This window comes from Apteryx mantelli, chromosome 6 (genome assembly GCF_036417845.1).
Source record: "Apteryx mantelli isolate bAptMan1 chromosome 6, bAptMan1.hap1, whole genome shotgun sequence".
Taxonomy (NCBI): domain Eukaryota; kingdom Metazoa; phylum Chordata; class Aves; order Apterygiformes; family Apterygidae; genus Apteryx; species Apteryx mantelli.
Window position 1 is genome coordinate 36717506 of NC_089983.1, and position 20202 is coordinate 36737707.

Below are 20202 nucleotides of genomic sequence, written 5' to 3' on the forward strand. Positions count from 1 at the left end.
CTAGTTCTACCTCTGAAGTGGTTTGAAATGCACAAAACCCAGAGGCTCCAATGGCAAGCTAAAGGTTTTCATTTCAATTGCACTGTTTTCCTTATTGCTGAACGCTTGGCGCACAGGTTATTCACAGAAGTAACTGCAAAACCAGATGTGCTTCGGGATGGTCACCAACTGGCCATGGTATTTCTGCTTATTCTTCCAGTGACTGGAAAATGTCTTGGAGAAATCTGAGGTAATTTGGAAACCAATACCAATTCCTAGGATGCAGTGATACATTTTAGAAGAAAAGTTTGCCTTTGTAATATTACTGAACTTCTTCCAAGTCTGTGTATGGAAATGGTACTTCCAGAGGTCACCATTAGGACTGGAATTTGAGATCCCTCCACCAAAAATCAGCATGGAGTCTTTGAATGCTACTAATGAGTGACGTACCACGGGAGGAGGTCCTTGGCCAAATATAAGAGAAAGCACCAGTTAAGAGGATACCAACAAGAAACATAACACTGATTGTAGCCTCTGTTTTTCTCCTGACTGAAAAGAATGACCACTGAGTAGCTGCATTTGGACATCAAAATTATACTGCTGACAGCTGCATCAACACATTGCCAACATCTACACCAAATAAAGCCAAATGGAACAAACTTAAAGCCATGTCCAGTCTTGGGGAAGGCAGCATCATCTTCATCTGAACGATTCCTAGCATCATCAAAAGGGCAACATCTCCCTCTCTGCTTGCACACAATATCATGTGGTAAGACTAATTCTCTGCTTCCTTGTCAGTTTAGTGTAACAAATGGTATACTTGACCTTGTTCTGATATTGGACCAGTTGCTGCTTATAAAGTCCCGCTTTCATAAGTCCTTCTGTTCACTCAGCCCCATCAGTCCTTCAGAGGGGTACGTGCCTGTATGATAAACCACTGCTGAATGACCACGCTGAGGTCCTGGATCAGTATTGTGAGATGAAGTGGAAACACACAAACGTTTTCTTGTGTCTGAAAGCAAAATATTAATTTACAAATTACCAAATTTACCCTAGTATTTCAGGATGGATTTATTTCAAGAAGGAAGTAACTATTTATTCTATTGGAGAATAGGGGGTTCTGCTCTGAGCTGATTATGGCATCAGTTAACAGCTTAAATTATGACAATGAAAAAACATATTAAAAAATCAGTTTTGAAATGCACTCTTAATGAAAATGTCAGATGCTGTATGACAGATGCCATGGAAATGTTGTTTACAGAGCACTTTCTCCTACTGCATTGTTAATGTATTAACTCTGACATGGACAGATAGTTTTCTAGGTTTAAGAGGGAAAAACCAGTCAGCAAAAATATTCCTTCATTAATGTCTATGCGGAATCTACCTATGAAGGATGAGATAAACCCATCATTTTTCTCAAAACAGCTACTGAATAGCCACCAGATAACAAAAGCTTTCCATTTAGGAAGTCTCTGGGAATTATCTGGTTTGCAACTACCAGATTAGTCATAAATATGCTAATGAAACCATCTCCTGTCAGGTTTGGCTCCCCATGGTAAACTCTAGATTTAAGGTTCAAAAGGTGGCATTAATAGGCTGAACTCAGGGAAGGTTTCTGCTGCAACTTAAAGTTTTTTAGTAATCCTTGAAGAATTTAGTGAATAGACAGCAAAACCTGCTGAATGATTTTCAGCCCTAAAACAGTCAAATACTGCAAAACACTCCTACAGTATAATACAGTCCAATTAGTTTAAGCTGGGTATTAATTTAATTGACAGAATTTGTAATTAAATACTGCCATACAGAAGCCAAATCTAACTTGTAACATTTCTACTGATAAGAATTTTCTTAGCAGAGCAGTCCATCCTGGCCTGTAGCAATGATCATTTTACGCTGATTGCACTGGGCATTGGATCAAAACCTGAACAAGCTTTTTAACTTACCGAAATGGGAAGTCCAAAACTCTTGTGAAATGCCTCCGATGCCAAACTGTATCCCCCCTAGATGGACATGCTGGAATGGTACACGACTGCGCTGTGGCCTTCCCTGTTAGCTGGTGCCAAGCTCTGAAGCAGTTTAATCATGAAACAAAACCCGCTAACAGATAAAGCCGAATCAGTAGCAATGTCTGTCTTGGGAACGTTCGGCTATTACAAAGTAATGAAAATCCTTGTTTCGGGTTGAGTGAAACTTCTTTGAAAACAGGGAAAAACCCACCACTGAAGATGCGTATTGATGCAAATACAAACCATTCTCAAACCTAAGCAACCCTCCCTCTTTCAGCCCGCCACAAGACCGTGTGCCTACAGCCTCCCTCTCTCTTTGCGTTTGCAGCAGTCGTACTGCTTGCACCCCTGCCACGAGGCACCGGATGGACCCCTTTCCGTTCCAGGACGTGTTACGAATGTATCGGGCAGCTCTTGGGAGGATAACGGGGAGATTTAGCGCCTTCCCACGCTAAAGAAACTCCAGTCCCAATACTAACGCTCACCCCTGTTGCCTGGCTCGGACTTGCCCCACCACAAGTCCTAGCCTTGGCCCAGGCCCTCAGCAGGAACCAGATGGTTCCCACCGTGTCTGCAGCGGTTCTTGGTGAGCTCTGCTGGGACTCGTAGATGTGGGGAGGCCCAGGTAAAGCTGAAACAAAAGGCAAAATGTAAAGTGAGTGGATTTTTTCTTTGATAGCCCAGTTGTTGGGAGGGTTGGGAGCCAAGACCTTCTCTCTATATTCAGTTTAAGATAATTGGAAGAAACCATTTATCTCTATATGTAAGAAGGAATTGATGCATAAATCCATCAAAAGTGGATGCACACGGCAATGCCTTGGCAGCAACTGGATTACGTAGATCATGGGATTTCCACAGGGAGAACGTAGCAAATCAAACCTGTGCGGGACGTCAGGAAAGCCAGCAGGGAGGCAGGGACAAGGAAGGCACCAGTCTCGGGCAACATGGCCCGAGATGGCACTGCAACTCCAGCAATATGGCCCAAAGTAAAGTAGAATAAGGCGACACTAGGGCTAAATACAGACTGAGAAGCTGGTAAGCAAAGTGACTGGCACCTGTTTGCTTCTTCCTGTATTTAGGGAAATGCAACTTCATTGCTGTAAATTAAATTTCATCAGATATATAACACCATTTTTTACAAATGACCCTGCAGTCCCAAACATTCCCTTGACTCCTCCACCAGCCACAAGTAACCGCTGTAGTAACTGTGTCAAATCTTAACAATTTTTTCTGCGATTTCATCCTAACAGTATTACCACAGTATGAACTTTCTGTAATCAAAAATGAATGGTTTTTTTTTACATGTAGTGATATAAAACCATATAAAACCAATCTTGTAAGACCAAGACATAAATGTTTGCACTGGGGTTTTCATTTAAAAGCAGCAATATCTTGGTGAGTCCATGTGTTCAGAGTGAAGAAATGAAAAATGCTGCAGCACTTCACATTTCAAAATTTATTAGTGCAACTGCCAATCTGTTTCCACGATCCTAGTTTTAAAAGCACAGACTTCATGTATGGTTGCAGCGTGCCATTTCAAATCAGCTTTCTTGATAAGGATTTCAGACAGAGAGACAGAGTAGAGTCAAGATCTAGGACTTCAATTCCTAGATAGGGCTTAAAAATTCAAGAGCAGTATTTTAAACCCCTGTTTTAGAGAAGGGATAAACCTCAGTTATTGAAAGCGCAAAGAAATAAAGTATACTTTATAGCCACATGTCTCTGAAGAGATTAGATTGGAACTGTTTGGGGGAACATATTTCAAAGCAATCTGTTTAATCAACAAAGCAACAGGCATTTGATTCACACATTCACCACTTCCTGGCTCCTCACCGCCGTCTCTGCTGGTACGGTGCAGCACTCTGTCCATCTTGCAGAAGCGAGGGGATTGTTTTAATAAAGCGCACTTTATATCCCAGACCACAAGAGGACACTCCTCCGACATGAATTTTTAAAATTACAAATCTAATTTTCGAGTATGTGTCATCCTGGTGTTTTCCACTGCCAAGGATGAAGAAATCTGCTTCACACTGGCATAGCGGTGCCGGGGGACTGAAAAGAGACTTATTTTAATAGTTTCTCTGTAACCTGTATCTGAGATCGAATCACTGAGATACCATACTGTATCTCCCGTTTCCTAAGTCTGAATTTCACCAGGCAGGAATAATCAGTGATTTTCAACATTTTCTGGACTCACAGAATTCCCAGATTTTCGAGTAGAGGTATGGCTCTTTCTATAATAAATTTAAACTTTATGACAACAGCCTATTTTTTGTTCCTTTTCACAGACACTTAAAAAACAGTCCTCGGACAATAAGTTGAAAATCACTGATCTGTATGTATGTCACCGTGAACTAGTGGAAATATTAGACACCCAATGAGGGGGAGAGGGAGGGAGAAGTGCAAGCCGACATTTGTAAAAGTTCTATTTATTAGGAAATAGTTTAAATAATGACAGTGAAAAAACTAGAATCGCAATGACTTTTGAATGACTCATTCACAATTTTCACTGATGAATACTTTCTCCTGTGAAATGTATTTGCTAGAGGAGCTTCTATCTGAGCATCTCTCTTTTTACAGGCAGGTGAGTATTTCCATCTGACAAATAGTGGGAAACAGAGAAAGGATAATAAAACACCCCACTGATTCAAGGTTACATAGTGAAGTAGCAAAAGACACCAGGAAACTAGGTTTGGTCTTGCCACAAGATTGGCTAGCTCAAAAAAAAAAAAAATCTCAGTATGAATCTCCCTCTCTTATATCAAAATATAGTAAACAGCCATTAGTATACACAGTATTTCCCAAGGGACAATATCTAAAATGACATTACTATTAAATTGAAATTTTGCACTGCATTTGTTAGAATTAAAACAAGCTTCAGAGATCCAAAATGTGGGTTATTAAGAAAAAAAAAAAGCTTGTATTAAGAAATGCTGCCTTTCATTTCTCACCTTTTTATTTAATTGTACTTGGGGTTTTTTGTTTTTTTGTTTCATCATGGCTGCTGGCAGCTTAGGTATTTCTTTGGTAAAAATACAAAATGAGGTCTAGTTCACTGATTTATGTTCCTCCGTAACAAACTAAAGTTTGATATGAAAAAGTAAAAATGTATGTAAATTTAAAAAAAAAGCCCAACCCTTTAAGTATTGTATTTAATACTTAATTATTGTTCTTTATGGTAAAACAGTAAACTTCAGGGGGAAAAAAAAGGAATGGAAATGATGAGACCTTAAAATACATAAAACATTGCTACACAATGCTTTCTAATTAAAGGAAGAGCAGACTCTTTGATAGCTTAACAGCCTAATTTTATGGCAAAGGTCTGCACCCAGTTTTGCACACATTACTTCTTGTAAAGCTTAGGGAAGGCTGTGTTGCAAGCCGCAGGGAACTGTTTGGTTCTAACTTTTTGCTAGTTCCTACGGACTGGGAACGTCCCGTGGAAGACATTGGCTGCTGCGTATCCTACCCATGCGGTATATCCAGAGAGGGGTCTTTGCTTGGGTGAAAGCAGAATCCACCATCGCACCAAAAATATACAGGGTGCCCTGCAAAATGCAAAAATATTTGTTTGTAGCCTCCAGGTAGGCGTGTAGCATAAAAGTAGTTTTAAAACAATTCTGGAAGGAAAAGGCTGCTATCATCTAAATATAATTAACAAGAATGCATATTGTGATCTATTAATTCACAAGGCAACTACAGGAAGCTGCTGATTTTTAATCACGTCTTTAACCTCTCCCAGTAGGAAACCCCGATGAACGTTGTGCTCTGTAACGGGGAATGCACTGCAGAAGAATTCACTTCCTAGGCAATCTGCGACAGCTTGAAGGATGCAGATTCGGGGATCTCAGAGGTAACATTCGATTATGTGCATCTATGGGAGGAGGATTTCATTGCATTGCAACTCCTAATATCCTAAAATCTGTTCTCCCCTCACAAGTAAAGCTACAATTCTTGTTTGCCTTCACTCCCCTATCCCTCTTCCATGTAAACTCGCTCCTGAATGCTTTTATACTGTAGCTTATCGTGCAAATGAATTCAGAGCAACTCTCACAACTATCTGACTAAATCAAAGAATGTGCTGCTGAGGTCTTTATTTTGTATTACTAGTATTTATTAAGCACTGATTGAGGAAATCAAGGAGCTGCACACTGTTGCAAAGCTAAAATGCTATTCCTTTATCCAGAAGGAGTCCAAAACATTTTACAGCTACATCTAGAATTGCACTCGTATAATGGTCTTTTCTGGAGAATGGTATTTTGCTGCATATAAATATATGGCATTTTATTTTACTGTGCAATAAGGGGAAAAAATGTTAAGATCTGGACAGTGCAAGTCTTGGTCTGCTACCTTATAAGCTGCTAGTGAATGTTCTTCAAGTTTTCCTGGGCCATCTCTAGGGTAATCCAGCATTTCCCATTCGTTTCTCACTATAAACCAAAGTTTACCAAAGAAAACAAGGCTCACTCTTTCTTCCCTGTGACCTGTACTTGGAACAAAATTGGGAAAGAGGGAATATACAGATGAAAGCGATGCATAAGTAGTTTTCCCGAATGCGTTTAGGCTTGCAGCTGCCAAACTGCTGAAACTAGGATGCATCTGGAAAAAAGGAGCCTATACCTGAACTTGCCACAAGGTGCCGCTACGCTCTGCGCAGTCAGGAGGAGCAGGCACAACACTCACCTCCTCCTCCTCTGTGAAATGCGTCGTGGCCGGTGTTTGGAGGTAGCTGCTTTTATGAAGTACCGCTTCATAACCTGCTGCAAAGCAATGCCTGTTCTTCAGCAGTTATGGTGCTCTACACACTTACTTTACTCTTTTAAGTACACAGATATTTAGTATCCCCATGGATAAAGTTGTATGTATTTTAGGTCAACATCATAAAGGTTTAGCAAATCTATTCTTTTGATTCGAGACTGTTTTCAAGGCGAATGCGATAAACCTAAACTATTGCTACTTAGCCCAATTATTCTTAATTAAAAAAACAGATACAGCGAATTTGACCCAGATGTACAGCAATAAATCCATTTACATCCACGGATAAATTAAATTAGCTCCGTTGCTCACAGCCTTCCCAAACAAAGAAGTGGCAAGGCTCAAAATTTTCCCTGCATCTATTCCGAAACAGGGTGACAGTAATAAAGCTTTTACAAAGCCTGTTAATTTTATGACAGTAAGCATCCGCGTAGGCAGGCACTGGGGCCGTTCATCAGCGTCCAGCTTACTGCACTGAGTTCTTCAGCTTGTGTATGTGGAGTACGTCTTTCAAAATAGCCACTGTACAGTTTAAAAAGGCTGTTTTCTTTTAAGGGATGCCTTATATTAAAAGTTTCCGTTTCCCAGGTAAATTCATAAGGACGCTGCCTAAAAGCAGCAATGCAGTACTACTGCCGCCTGATCAGAAATCACTGCCGGGGAAGGATGAAATCTAAACTGTTTCCTGCAAATGGTGATTTAAGCTTGCTTTGGGCCAGAGCAGTTATTTAGAAAGTACAGCAAGGAGCAGTTTAGATTACAAGAAGGCCTCTTCTTTAGATCTACATCTGAGTATTTTTACTATATCCATTGCCATGTAACTTATGACATATGAACTGTGCCTTGAAGTTCACCACGTAAAACTGTATTTAGCCATATATATGTCAGTGAAGGTCTGTATAAGCACTGTTCACCCTGTGTATATCTGATTACAGGGTAAGGGGGTTGTGTACAGAGAGAATCTGCAAAGTATCTGGATCTCTATCAAAAGTTGCCATTTGTTTTAAAAAGAAAAGACTGATGTTGAGTTGGATTCAATAATGAACAAACAGTTAACTGCACAAGAAAGAACTGAATACAAGAGGTTCCTGTAAAACCAGTTTTATGTGTCCATAAACATGCTGAGTAATAGTGGCCAACTGCATAATCCTTTGTTTAATCATTTTTCTATGTATTTCTATACTGTGCCTTCCTTTCTAATTTTCTCTCAAAATCCTGCACGTCTTCTGTTTCACTACTGCACTGGAACCAACATTTTTGTTTCCAGACGTTCTCACTGCTCCATCTCTGAGCCAACATCCCTTGTTCGGAGGGGTGACACATGAAGCGGCGCAAACACGTGCCCCCTCTTCCAACGTTTCCTCCTATGTTCAACAGTTCCCTTGTTTTTGAAAGCCTGGATTGCTTCCAGGCAACTTCAGGAGCCCTCGTGAGTTTTTGCTCCTTCCCTCCGCTCCTGAACGTTGAAGCTCCTCTTCGTCCCTGCACACAGTCTCCCCGTCGCAGTCCTAGCAGACGGACCCTGGCTCAGCCACGACGCTACTGCTCCAGTTTGCTACGGGCAGGTCCCTGCAGTGAAGGCAAGGGGCATATCCGAACTGCAGTCACCCCGGTTCGCAGCCCGGGGTGTTGTGTATACTTCACCTCACCGTGGCTGCTGCAGTGGGAGGTATTTGTCAGCAAGTGGCAATGTAAAATCTGGGAGGAAAAAGGCAGTAACATCTTAAATTACCTTTTAAGTGGGTAGGTTACCTGGATGGAGCTGGAGGTGCGGAGTCTAGAGCTGACTGCAGAGCTAGCTCAGGTGTTGACTTAGTCACAGCACTCACCAAATGCTGCTCCAAAGGCTAATTCACGGCCAGAATAGGAGATTTCATTGCCTTGCTGCAAGGAGTCCAACCTAAGAAACTATCCAGACACGGCTCTGCGTGTTTTCTAACACTCAGATGTCAGGAGACCTTATTAATTCAGCTAAGATGCAATTTGGGGCCAGCACTCTCCAGACTGATAATCCTCCTCTGCTGGTAGAAAGTGCAGACGCTGATGGACGCTGAACTTCCGCTTTAAAATCAGCTTTAAAATCAGCTTGACTCCATCAAGCTTGTGCTGAGCTGGTGACAAAAAGCCCAGCTGACCACAGGCCAGTACCACGGGTGGTATGAAGTGCTTTCTGTAGCATGGGTATTATCCCAAATCCTTCCATTTTCTGGGGTGTCACCACTGTTACAACCCTAAAAATACCAAGGGAACTGTACTCCAGTGTTTCTCTGATATTTCTGACCTCTCTCTGTCAGTTAAATATTAAGAAGTTTAGGATACAGTCTATATAAAATATAAAGCTTATACTGCTTATGCTGTTACTCTGATTCCTGAAATCATAAGAGCCACAGTGAGATACTTGAGATATTGAACGTTCTACTTGCAAAATGTAAAAGCCTGTGGTTTTGTTATACCTGAAATGAAGACAGCTACGGCATATTACATTTGAAATACATATATCTTATTTCATTTACCAGATTCCTCATATTGCGAACCCCAGTACAATACTGGATCATGTAACATATCATCCAGTTTATCTTTAAAATTTACCATTTGTGGGACTGGAATAGATTCAGTGATGATAGCATTCTTGCTAAAGATTCTCTTTATAAGACAGTAGCATATTCTGATAACACTGGCTGTTCAATTTGTATTAATCTTTTTTATACACAAACGAGCATTGTAAGATGCAGGGCCGCTAGCAGGTATGCAGCAGTGACGCATCCTCTGCGTGTAAATCCCCAGTGCTGTATAGCCTGCCGCTGAAAAGAAGAAAGGCTGAAGCCATGAAATATGGCTTCTCTCCCTAACTCCGCCAAGCCGCAGCATAACTGTAGCCAATTCCTCTTATTTTTCAGCTCCTTCCACAGTTAAATGGGGACAAAACCACCTCCTTAGTCAAGCACTTGAAAGCTGATGCAGCGCTACATGAGTGTGCCACGGTATCGTTGCTACTACTGATGCAATTCAATCTGAAAAAAAAGATGATGATAGGTCTCGGTATCTACTACCATCTTTACAAGGGGAAAACAGGCTTGTGCCCATAAGTTTTTCTGTTTTTCCCAGGTATAAAACTGTTTATTCTTTCTACAAACCTTGCCTCCTTTAAAGCAAACATCCAGAGAACATGATTTCGTGTAGTAGGTTACCTACAACATCCTGCCCGCCTGCTTGTCTCATCTGCCCCTTTCAAACTCCGTGCGAGCAAGGCAAGCGCGAGGCGAGAGCAAGAGGCCGGCGAGGGATGAAGTGAAGGCTGTCTCCTTCCGCTCGCGGCTTTTGAGCAGCCCCTGACCCTTGCGAATCACGACCATTCACTCGCTCCGCATAAAGCACTCGGAGACAGACCTGCAGTCACTAAAGGCAGCAGTTAACAAATTGCTTCATTCCATGGTTTGGAAAAAAGCACATTCAAAGTTAACAATCTTGAGTCTTGCCTTTCAGCATTGGTCTTTTCAATTACAAACTTGACTCCTAGACTGCTTTTGTATAGAGCCAGACTCGCCAAAGTTCAAGTGTCTACCTTAACAGTCCTGTTTCCAAAGAAAAACTGCTATTCTTCCGAAGATTGATGTCACCAAGCAATATTTGCAGTGTAACAAAATAGCGACCTCAGCTTCAACTTGGTAAAATTAATTATCCGATAGGAAGCTCTAACTTCAGCATAATTTCCCCCCCCCCAAAAAAAAACCAAAAAAGAAAACTTTTTCAACCAACTTTTCCAAAACAGCTGTAACACTCCAAAAAAATGGCTGCTGCTCTCCAAACTCTTCTGCCATTTCAGTCTAAAAATAGCTCCCATGCAATCAATCCCAATTGTTAAGCGGCTCGAGGATGTGCGAGAAGAGGACCTAAAAAGCTGTAATTAGCATGGTAACTATAGCACAGAATACTTATCGATTAATGTTTCATAATAAAAATAATTCAGGAAATGTGGAAAGACAGAAATTACTTCAGGAAGTGTAGTCTGTATGCTCATTATGTCATTATTTATATTTTTATTAAACATGGTTTATCAGGCAGAAGATTTACTTATTTAAAATATTACTTAAATAGGTATTTATTAAAGCCTTTTTTCTACCTGGATCGCTTGATTCCTTTCCACCTGTTTTCAATATACTCAGTAAAGTTTCAGATTTAAGAGGATCAAGCCTGTGGAAATATAATGAGATATGAAATCACCTCTATTTGAAAAAACAAAAAGTAGGAAATCTTTTTTGTTTTTTGGTTAATGACCTGTAGTCTTCTGAGCTCAGCCCTTGGACCTTTCTGGGCAGAATGCTGCATTTCCATATTAGCAATCTGATGCTTTAGTGACGCTTTGCTTTTTCTTTTGCAGATTAATATTATTGATATCTTCTTTTTACAATTTTTCTACCTATTGTACAAATTTTGGCCCAGAAAAGCACTGTTCCATCTCTATTACAAAATATGTTCTTAAGTGGTAATAAATATAAGAATTTATTAGTTAAAGAAGTAGAAATATGTGTAGTTGTATTTTCTATGTGCTAGGTATATTTCTCATTTTTAAGTAAGCAAATCCATTTTGATTTGGAGTAACACAGTAAATATTTCACCTTTTTCCCAAATATGGCAGAGCTGGTGGTTTCTGGAAAAAAGAAATTGCATACTTAAAATATTTCTGGGAATGTTACAGTTTGGGTTCTAATCTAGTATATTAATCAGAAAATCATCTTTGCCAGTGTATAGAAATAAGTCTTATTGTACAGGCAACCCCCCCCCATACACACTACCTTACTTTCATGTTTTTTTCTTAATAAATTAAAATTTCAGAGTCTTTTTCTTTTTTTCTTGAGGAAGCAGGACTTTTTATACATTAAAGATAGAATATATAGTTTGAGTAGTCAAGCTCAAAGTGTGTTTAACTGTTATAAAGATCCCTTACTCGGTCTTTTTGAAATGCTGTTTTAACCAATTCTCTATTCACTTGGAAGTCCTCCCCAGGAAATCTGTTAATTATGGTCTCCAGGACTGCAATTAGCTATTCGACAGAAACCCAATTTTAAATGAAGCTTCTGAGAAAGAACTTCCTTCCTGAATACTCATTTTCAGGTGGCAGAAGCACAGCATATTATCAGCGTATAAATCCAATGCACCAGCCGTGTCTGATCAAAAGCTTATGCTGATAATGAACATGAGTATTTATGGGTTTGATTTATTTTGGGTCCTTAATAGAGTGTTTACTTCAGAAAGCTAATCTGCTTTTCCACTCTTATTTAAGGTCTTGTTGCTGACTGCACGCACAGGCGTGTCAAGCGTTCATCCTCCGTCGTGAACTCACCGTATAACTGGGATAGATGCCCTGACTGCAAAGTGCCACTGCAGCAAGAGCGTCTTTGGGATGTTAGCTGAGACTGAAACAGGTAATTTTTCATGTTCTAAATATGGCAGAGGGAGAAAATACAGCTGCTATACGCTTATATACAGCTCCTATACACTTCAAGATGAAAGTAATGAGAAACTCCTACCATGCTCACAAGGCAGTCTGAGATGTATCTGGCCTTTTGTCTTTTCCTTGGGCGTAATCCATACTGTCACCATTAGAAACAGGACATTCCAACAGATGGGTCATCAGGCCCCTGGAAATGGTGTTTTTTAATGCTCCTAGAAGATTTCATTTGGGGATTTCACAGGAACGGCAAGAAACTTGCTCTCTAGTTGGTTCCTTCACAACACAGTAGGTAAATGCCCTTGAGATTTGGTGATATAAACCCATACTTAAGTGTGACTGAACGTGTCTTCTTGACAGCTCATGAGCTGCTGTTGAAGCAGCTTCCAAATACTTTACTTCCTAAGGGAGGCTCTACTTGTGCTAATTCACAAAATTTTCTAGGTTAGGAAGAAAGAATCTAGTTGACACAGAAGTAAGTGGCTGCCCAGTCTGCCTACTCTCCTCAGGCAAAAACTGGAATATTATGGTATACACTTGACAGCTGAGAATGTATCAATGTAAAGCTATTATCTTTGATATAAAATGCATGCACTGAAATCTAATTGCTTGTCCTTTATATTTGCTGGCTGAGGAAAAGAAACATCTAATTAAACACTCAGCAATGCTCACAACTTCACATTGCACTTCATAGAAGATAGACAATGTGCTTTTCTTGTCCCAGAGACATTTTGGCCTTGACAGACAAGGAGCAGTGGGGTAGAGAGGACATATAAGATTATGAGAATAGGAGAAGGGGTAGCTTGAAGAAATATGCTTTAGTCAAATATGAAGGAGGAAAGAGAAGGCAGTTGGCACTGATGATAATAAAATGTTCCAGCTGGCAATTATTAAAACACTCAGGTATCATGTTAGAATCAGTATAAATTTAGATTTACAATATGGGAGAAGTCATGAAAGACTTGTGAAAAAGAATCAGATGGTACAACTGGAAAGACCATCAGTAATGACTAGAGGAAAAAGTAAGTACAAAAAGGACCCTTTATAAGGAAGATGAATTTAAACACTCAGGTAAAAGATGTTTATGCATAAAGACAGGTGATGTGATTGCATAGCTGAACTAGATTGCATAGAGGGGAATAGCTGGATTTTAGCCTGGCAGGGAAAACAAAGGAGTCAGGCAGGCAAGCTGTAACAGTAACTTGATGCCTAACAATAACCTTGATGCCAACAGTAAGTCCTGGACTGCACTGACAAATGGCAAAAATATAAACCCACACAATTTCAGTATATAAACTTCATCACCCTGAAGACAGCTAGGAAGCATATAACTTTGCACATGCAAGTTGTCCCTCCAAATTCAAATGGAATTACTCATGTGAATAAAACCAGTGATATGCATGAGTCTGCACAATGTAGCCTAGATACCAGAGCAAAAAAAAAGGACTAACTCTTTTGTTAGAAGCCTGAAAAAATGGTTTGCAAGCTGTTTTCATATTCAGACTCAGAATGACAGGGTCCATTTTTAACTAGAGCCTGCCTTTCTCAAAAACCCTCGCTCCCAACTAATGTGGTCCAGTATTCATCTCAAGCCAGATGCCGTTTGGCTTGGGTTTTGGTTGGTTGCATTTCTTTGTTTTTCTTTTGCTTGGGAGAAGGCGTTTTTGTTGCTTTATGCCTCTCTGAGCGTGGAAAAGGGAACGAGCAGGGAGGGCCTTGTGGTGAATCCCTTAGGCTGGAGGGGAGATGTGAGCTCCCGCGGGCCCTACCGCAGGCTCTCAGCGCAGCGTCGCCCGCGCCGCGGGCTTTTCCGCCCGTGGGACCCTGGCGGCGGCACGCTCGCCCTGCTCCCTTGCTGCCAGGTGTCCTGCACCTCTGGGCGACAGGACTTTGACTGCGGGTAGGGAGATAGCGCCTAAGTTTTCCCTGCTGTGGTGTTATAGCGAGTCCGTGCCCTTGCTGCCGTCCCTCTCCACCGGCAGCCGGAGCTGGCTTCCTCCTCGGCTGCTTTTCCTCCCAGGCACAGGTCACAATGGCAGCCGGAGCCTCTCCGGACACTTATTCACCATTTCAGCTGCGTTTTTTGTCCTGGTAGGATGCGGAGGGGGGGAAAAAAAGGGAACAGGAAAAGAACGACACCTGCACAGCGCGCGATGAGGGTGGCCGCCGGCCGCCGCGGCCCCGCAGGAGCGACCACGGCCGCGGGGAGGGAAAGGGCTGGGGCTGGCCCGCAGCTGAGCCCCCGCCGCCAGCCCGGCCCGGAGGGCATTTCCGTCGTTTCGTGCCCTCGCGATGGCCAGGAAAGAGGCTGCGCGGAGCGGCGGAGGCTGATGTGAGCAGTCGCTTCCCTGTCAGGCTTGGGAATAACTGGGGGTCTTGTGAGCCCTTGCTCTTACCGGGAGAAACATGCAGTAGTCACCTGCCGCTGTACCATAGCCCTGTTATCCTCCAGGAACGTCCAAATCTTGTTTCTGGCCTGAACACAGCCAGAAATGAGCTTTTTTTGGTGGGAAGGAGGAGAAAGGAGAGCTGTTGTTTGTTTTTGCAATCAGTTCCAAGCCCTTTTAAGTCCAACTTTAGCCCAAAGATCCCTCTCCATGAGCTTTTCTGAGTGCCACAATCCCGGTGCTTGCTTGGACTTGTGTCCTTGGCTTTCTGTTCGTTTGCTTCAGCTTCTATGGGGTGTTTTTGGTTTTTTTTTTTCCTCTCTGTTTCTCCTTTACAGCTACATCAGGCTTCACAAAACAATCAGGAATGAAACTCCCCCACCCACATGTGCCTCTATTTTCCACGTTGACATGTTTTCCTTCTTTGGGGTGGAGGCTACTACTTTTTGCTCCTTAAAAAAAAAAAAGTGCAATTGTTTTTTCAAGTTATCATAAATGGAGGCTAATAGATACACCCAGTCCATAGCAATGCAGAGCATGTGGCCTGCGCTAGATGAGTAATATGGATACCTTCAGTTATAATACATAATATATCCAAGTGTGATGGTAATATATGCTGCAGCATATTTCACGCGAGGACTTTCAGCACGATTGAGAATCTGGTCTAGAACTTCGGTACAGAACTTTCCCCAGTCCCTCTTAATTGCCTCCTGCTAGGAATTAAAAAAACCAAAAACAAAACCAAAAACAAACCCACACATCTTTCATAAAAAGAACTCTGAGATCATTAGCTAACATTTGGAAGTCCCTCAAATTAACATGCGTGAAGGACTGTGGCCAAACTCCCACTGGCTCCCATAAAAGCAGTAATCAGTCCTTTAAGCAAGATTCTCTACAAAATAACACCCAAAAGCCCCTGCAGAAGGGATTGCCAATCTCACCATCTGACTAGATTAAAAACAGCAGTAACAATGTGATAATTGACAGGAGAAACTTCCCTGACAAGGAATGAATCAGGGTTTATTTTTAGCATTCCCCCCCCACCCCCAATGCTTTATTTAAACAAAAGATTAACTAGTTACTTCCGTCATCATATTGTCCTCAGGAGAAACAGAAGGTGGCAAATCTACTTGTGTATCTGCTCCATTGCTGCAGACCGCGAGCGGTTCTGCTACGCTGTTTTGGCTCCTCCGTGGAGGTCTCCGAGGTCCCTGAACCAACACTATTGTGCCTGTTGCCACGTAATTTCCAAAACAGTCCGACCGACCTGTAGAGTATCAAGGCTTCTCTTGGCTTCACCCCTAAATTTAGAAGCCCCTGCTGGCAATATTTTTAATTCCTAAATAGTAAGCATCAAAAAGGCCTCAGAAAATGTGAACTGTGGTTTTCTCTGCGTCCAACCTTTGCTCCAAAGCTTCACTTGACAAACAAATCAGTGCTGATGCTGTCGCTGCGGCCGCTCGCTGCAGCCTTTTGGCAATGACAGAATATTTGCGTTCCAAAAAGCTACAGTCTCTCTACCTGCGTACATAAATCAGCAATAAAATCTTATCTAGGAGATGGCAACTCACCTGAGAAAAGCCTAGCGAAAGATTTGTTCCCTTTTATGGGACAAGTGTAAAGAAGCTGTTCGCAATCCTAGTGACACCGAATAATATCTATGTTTCTGGTAATAAGCTTTTGGGTTTCTGCTTTGCTTTGAAGTGTGAGACTTGAAGTGTTTTTTCTTAAATTCTGAATGAATTGTGGGTTGCTTTATGGGTTTCATTAGCAGAAAAGGAATTAGACTTCTTTGGTAATGATGAGGCCATATTTTTTGGCTTTATCCGTTGTGGAGCTAACAAACAAATGGCAGTTTGTTTCATTTTACTGCATATCTGTAGTATAAGAATTGCTGTAAAACATACAAAGAGCTGATTTATTGGTGTCTCACCGTCACAGTCTCAAAGCAGTTGTACGATACTAAATTCTTAGGTCATGTTGTATGATTTTGTCCTCAAGATTGAGTCATATTTTCAGTATTCAAGTATTTATTCTTCAATGGAAAATGTTTGTGTTGAATTTCTTGTCCTCATTCCTTAATGTTTCCGATAACTTTGGTTATGAGCACTTGGTCTGCATTACATTCTAGGTAAAATAATAGGTTTTTTGTACCATTTTAGTGCATCCCTGATCATACTAGAACAGAGTAAAATGTGCTCAGAAGTAGAAGAGCATAGAAATCATGTAAAACTGGCAATTCCTTCATATTTAGCCCACGGGTCTCTTCCAGAGGTTAGAGGTAAAAACTCCATCGTTGTATTGCTTATAGGAGCAAGATGAGGCTTTGCTATCTGATCTCACGTATTAGTGTGAAAGATGTGTCAAAATGGATTTATACCTAGAAATAAAAGTACCCTTTCTCCAGTTTTTACGTCTATTGAGGAGACCCACTGCAGGAACAGCAACTCTTTGGGCTGAGCTCTTCACCTTGCAAATATCAGGTGCAGTGGTGACCTCAGAACCCCGGATAATTGAATTTCTGTTTAAAAATAAGATGAATGTGGAACACTAACAGGAACATTGCACAAAATGATTTAATCTGTCGACAATCAGGCCAAACAAATCCATGAATCATTCATAATCATTCATATGCATCTGCACTGCAAGAGATATAGTTAACTACAAAGGGAAACATTACAGATCCGGGGGGGAGTATGAGGCAGGGAATAAGGTAGACCAGTAAAATTGCATCAAATATTATTGTTTTTTGCCAGAATTTATTTTATTGGCTACAGGCCAGGTCCAAAAAAAAAAAGGTAAGGGGTGGTGGCAGAATTTGAGCTCCTAAGTCTAAAACCGAGATGGTGAGAAACCCCGGTGAGCTGGTGTCTGACCTTGGATCATGCCCAAATTGGAAAGCCCCTGTGCAGTTTTGCATAAGCTCCTCAGGCACCGAGCCTCTCCGCCAGCGCCCGGCACTGCTCCCGTTCAGCAGGGCTGGTGGCTTGGCGCTCACGCCTGTCCAGGCTCGCTCGGGAACTAGAAACCCTCTGTTACTCCATACAGGTCCCCGGAGCGGCTCAGTTCAAGAGGTATTCGTCAAACCCTTCTAATGCAGGCCAGGGGCACTGAGCCTTCCTGAAGGCACCTACGCCTGATCCTTCAGAAAAGATGTTTCTGTGATATTCTGCAGTGGTGAAAGCATTTATCCGGGAAGCGGAAGGTCTGAGCTCAGGGCCCGTTCTTGGCAGATCAGAGATATTTATAGTCGCACTGATGTCTAGACACGTGCATAAGTATTTACCAGAAACCAGCTTCAAAGCTTCATCACTCTCATTTGCGAACTGGCACAGGACATGTCTACAGCGGATGGTGATGCTCAGTACAAAAACGCCCAAATTAGCACTGGCATCTTTCTATCAAAACCGCGTAACACCACACTATGCAATCAGAGAGGGCTGACGAGCAGGCAGAGTTTATTAGCGGCGACGCTGCTTCCGAGTCCGGCTAGCTCAGGCATCTCCAGTTTTAGCACATTGCTACTTTCAAGCAAGCAACGATCTTGTCTAAACTATTTCAATGTGATTGAGATAGGATTTTAAAAAAGGGTTATTGTTCTTAATGAGATTTTCTCATCACAGCCTAGCAATAGCTGCTCTGCGGAGCTTGGATTTGCATTATCAGATTAGCAGGTATAACCAGTACTGGTTACGAGCCCACTCACTGGGGATTTCTTCTGCAAATACGCATTAGGTACAACCGCTGGATGGCACTCTTGTGCCATAGAGTATATAACTGTATTTGATTTTATTTGGCTGTAAATACAGACATCTTTTAAAGACAAAGAATCAAGTTCACTTCTTTATACCGTCATAAATTTGGAGTGGCTTCACGTAAGGCATTCGGTTTAATTTACAGTTGCAACAGCATAACTGAGAGAAAAACATGAACCAGATGTTGAGCAGCAAAATTTTGGCTGTTAATCCTGTCAATAATCTTTTGAACAATTTATGAAACTTAAATACAAGGAGCACACATAGAAACCGAGGTCATAAAAGACCAAGAGCAACCAGCTTCAGTTCCTCCATGTCGTTACAGACTATGCTAAATAATCCTAATAATTCATCTGTATACATTTATGTGCCAGTGTTACTACCCTTAAGGCTGATATATTATGCAGAATATTCTATAAAGATACAAGACAATTCTTTTATGGATGGCTGTAAAACAAGAAGCTATTTTCATTCCAAAAGTCAACATTTGAAGTTTTTGTTTTAAACTTTCCAGTCTATATATTTAGAATGTTAGGAGACTGTTTCATTCATTTCCAATCCCCAATGTTATGTTTTTATTTTGAAATACTTGAAAAAGTGACTCAAATATTTTCATGCAAAATAATCTTTCTGCAATAGTCAATATTTTTTCACAAAGCATTTAGTATTTGAGGAAAAGTCAATTTTGGACTAAATTTACATTAAAAAAAGGTCCGATTACCTCAGATCTCTAGTAAAATAGAATCCTATCCACAGTAATTCTTTAACAAAGATAATGTATTTGGCTTAATGTACTCCACATGTGTTATGTATCAATGCAAGGTATGGAAGAATACCAGGAAATTTCTGTAAATACATCTGAATATCAGGGAAATATCTTCCCGAGGATTGTGCTTCTGCTTCTTTTCTGTTGTATAGATAGTGATACTGCTCTCCACCCTAGGAGCTTCAGTTCCCCCAAGCCCAAATCTGTACAGTGCTCTGAAGATCAGAGATGTCAGATTCCTTCAGCACAGTCACCTTCCCCACCTTCACTTTCCCCAAAAGCCAGTAATCAGTTTAAGCTGAACCATTTTCTCTTTTGGGGCTGGTAGCCTATCTCTGGTTCCAGCCGGGGAAGGAAGTGCCCGGGGTGTTTTATCACAGTCAGCTCTTGTGCTTTACTTGGCATAACCGGAAGAAGGAAATCATGTAAATCTGGGCGTAAGTTTATTCCTGGGAAATACACAGTTCCAGGAACTTGGGATCTTTAATTTGTATTTTTGGTTATCACTTGTATGCTGTCACTTCTGTATTTGCAGCATGCAAATGATATTGCGCCAGTTCTGTGGTGCTTGACCGAACAGTTCTGTGTGCGCGCTAAAAGTGCTGGGAGGGACAAACCTAGCAGGCTCAGAGCAAGAAACTTTAAGGAGACCTTTCCTGCACTCCCTAACTTTGGCTTATTCTGAAAGCATAATTTAGATGCTTTGGGAAGGTCCTTTAAATCAAGGAACAACTTTTTGGGCCGAGTAGCCATGCAACTCAACAGCCTGAATCTCTTCGGAGCTGCCATAACACGGGAAACTCCCATAGTCTCCGTTATAGCACCCAGGGGCTGCTGACAGGATGGTCTGTGCCTCCTGTGCAGAACCTGCCTTTCCCTCCACTCACTGTTATGAACTGCCCCCATTTACTGAATAGCTGTAAGTTAACTTCCTTTTTTAAATCCGTTCTATGATAATACCCCAGGGCTATGATCTTATTTAGGGCTTCTTTGCACTAGATGCTGTGCATAGCAGTAATTAAGAGACAGACTCTGTCAGGGAGAGCTCACAAGCTAGGTAGCACAGGTGGAGAACTGAGATCCAGAGAAATCGAGCGATTTGCCC

At 41.5% G+C, this 20202-nt stretch overlaps 1 long non-coding RNA gene across 2 annotated transcripts; it reads left to right on the forward strand.

The window, feature by feature from the left end:
* The first annotated feature begins 400 nt into the window (after nucleotides 1-400).
* On the forward strand, nucleotides 401-12093 carry LOC136992316 (uncharacterized). Of its 2 annotated transcripts, none has more exons than XR_010884500.1 (3): nucleotides 401-748; nucleotides 5728-5838; nucleotides 12022-12093. It is a non-coding gene; the product is annotated as an uncharacterized lncRNA (long non-coding RNA). The 2 variants fall into 2 exon arrangements; XR_010884499.1 differs by having other exon boundaries at nucleotides 5731-5838.
* Nucleotides 12094-20202: the final 8109 nt, after the last annotated feature.